This window comes from Limulus polyphemus, unplaced genomic scaffold, assembly GCF_000517525.1.
Source record: "Limulus polyphemus unplaced genomic scaffold, Limulus_polyphemus-2.1.2 Scaffold1015, whole genome shotgun sequence".
NCBI classification, from domain to species: Eukaryota; Metazoa; Arthropoda; class Merostomata; order Xiphosura; family Limulidae; genus Limulus; species Limulus polyphemus.
In genome coordinates, this window is record NW_013666625.1 from 306,824 (window position 1) to 310,042 (window position 3,219).

The window sequence follows — 3,219 nt, forward strand, 5'->3', positions numbered from 1 at the left end:
AAGTAACAGAAACACGAGTTTATAGCTAAAGTCTAAATTATGATCAGTGGAAATGTAGGGGAATGCTTTCTCGATTCAAAGTTAAACTTCTATTTTCTAAGGGCACTAATGCTTGATATTTGAACAGATAGAAAAAATTATCACTTTACTTCTGATATGTTTAGATTTTACCAGAATAACTTATTCTTTGGTTGAAGGATTGAGAATTTTGTTAATATTGCTGGGACAAAATACAGCTTTTCATAGATATTTCGGACTCGAAATGAAATCTATGTAACGTTAATTGCAAATAGCCCTTTCTCAAGTAGTTTTGAATTTACTTGTGGAAATATGCTAAAATGACCACAACAGTTTGAAATTCGAATCAAGAAAGAAAACTGTAGTCGCAGAACATTTGTACAAATGATGCACGTGCATGGATAACAAAGAAGTAATCACAGGTATATGATGGATCGGTCATAAAACACCAGCCGTGTACTTTGTAAAGTGTTCATTGTTATTTTAGTTTTCGTAATTTTGACCTTTTTTCGAAGAGCCAATTTCCAGAATATAATTTCTACAAGCTGCCACGTCCTATGGCCACTATATTATGGTCATTTCCAAATGTCTCAGATTTTATGGTCACCTTTATTTACTTAATCCTGTGATATAACGTGGCGTCTTCAATTCAAATTTTAATCCTCGCACCCTGTCACATCTTTTGATAACTTAAGTGTACACACTATATAATCGCATCATATGATAACTTGAGTATACACACACAGTGTCGCATCTAATGATAACTTGAATTCTTGCACTGTGTCACATCTTTTGATAACTTAAGTGTACACACTATATAATCGCATCATATGATAACTTGAGTATACACACACAGTGTCGCATCTAATGATAACTTGAATTCTTGCACTGTGTCACGTCACGTGTTCATTTGTCTTCTTCCATATCTTGTCATATCTCACGAGTGGATGACTCCCACTGTCATGTCACACATAACCTTCTTCACTGTGTCTTAAGTAGTGCCTGAAAAAAAACCTACTTTTAAGTTAATTCTTATACAGTTGTTCTGGATAGGAGCTCAATAGCAGAAAATACGTCTGCATGACTCAACTAGAGATACAAAAGATACCAAATTTTACTTTGCGTTTCACCAACACCAAGCCACAGTCGAACCGTTTTTCCTTAAATCTCTAACTATAGAAGGTTAAGCAGGAGACAGCTCAGAGATGTTTGATTTATATTCACAACACTTCTTTAGTTTCCATGACTCATTTCTTCTTTGCCGATTGTAAACGTCACCTGCCATTTCTTGTTATCTTTTATTTTGTCTACTGGAAGCTTAAAAATATCTTTCTCTCGACCATGGCTGATTTCAAACGTAAGTGGTCCATTGTAGTCCAGATCAAGTATATTCCATAGTTTGAGAGGTTGTTTTCCTTCTGAGTGGTCTTTCGTATGAGCAGTTGCTCTAAGAAGGTCCTCCACCGTGGTCGTGTGAATATATTTTCTAGCAAAATCTTCGGATTTAACCTCTATTAGGACAGTATCAGAAGGATGAGCACCGTTCTGGAGACTAGTGCTAATTGCTTGGTGCACAGAGTCTCCTACCGTTTTATCATTACTGATTATTTCTTCTGCATCGAATATAATATTTTTTTGTTTTCTGTCACAAGTGTTGAAGTGCTCAAATCCTTCCTTTATCGTATTAGTTTTATTTTCACTTCTTGGTTGCGTTTTGTAGTCTGAAACTAAACCCGTTTTTTCTTTATAGCTATTTTCCATTTCTTCACTGTATCTTAAACCAACTGTACTTTGATATATATCATTTTTATTGTTGCCATCTGGTTTCTCATTATGGCTGATAGTTGTTTCTTGAGTTTTGAAGTTTTTGCTAGAAACTCCTATTTTATCTGGGTTTCTAGAATTTTGAAAACTATCAGAACTGTTTTTCTTGAGGTCTGATTTACTGAGAATTTTACTGTTACATTTAATCTTATTTGTTGGGCTTTTGATGTTTGATCTAGAGCCTGCATCAGTATTTCTCATCTTTTCTCGTCTCTTAGCCACAGGGAGCGCCGTTAAAGTAGGGTATGTTTTTGTAGACCTTACCTTTTGGAGCTTTTTTGGAGTTGTACTGGCTTTCGTTAGAGAATTATATTTGTTATCGGTACAATTTTTAGAGGATAATTTAACGTTAATTTTTGACTTCCCAGAGGGCGCGTTACTGCTAGATGTCCGGGAAAAGGCTGCCAGAACAGGAACATTGACTTTAGGAAATGGCGGCTTCACTGCAATAATAGAAAATTTCATTAAACAATTTTACAACATTAAAAAAAGTTACTGCATAACTTTAAATTGATTTGTTTTAAGATGTAGGATCCCGCTAAAATTACAACATTAAAAAAATTACTGCATAACTTTAAATTGATTTGTTTTAAGATGTAGGATCCCGCTAAAATTCTTTATTATTAAAATGATTTAAAACTGTATAAAACCCTAGATAATATTGTAAATATTAGTGAGAAAGTATATATCAGTAGACGTTATATTCTCTAATTTCTTTTACAAACAAACAAACACACAAGTAAACATGTATACATGTGAGAAAGAGAAATTAACGTAGTGAAGGATTTGTGCATAAGTTCTATGAAACACATAATTTATATATTTTTATACATAATTAAACATTGTTTACAAGAATGAGCTTAAAACCATTGTTTTATTGTGTTTCATTGACATATCCTATACTTCATATATTTAAAAACTTCAACAAACCTGATCGACGCTCATAGGTTTCCCTTGCGTGATGGCAACTGTACGTACTACGTGTACACATGGCCGGGCTTGCACATTTCGTTTCAACCACTGGTCTCTCTGTTAATGACGTTTCGCTGTCTTTCTGATTGTACAAAGTATGTGTATATTAACAAACACTTATTGAAAAGTTTATCATTTACTTATCAAAATATTTTAAAATTGCTAACATAATTTAGAGCAGTAGCTATAAAGTCTTGTACCCGGTTTAGAAGGGCGTAACTCAGACAACTGATATGGGTTCAAATTAATAGGGTACAAACGTCATGTCATGCGGGACACAATGACATAAAACTTCGCCAAATCACGCAACACTGTTACAGTGCTTCTGTTTCCTAGTTGGTGGTAGAGCTAATTAATGCATTTTTTTCCTGATATCAAACAGTGTTCGCATATTCAACTTTTACA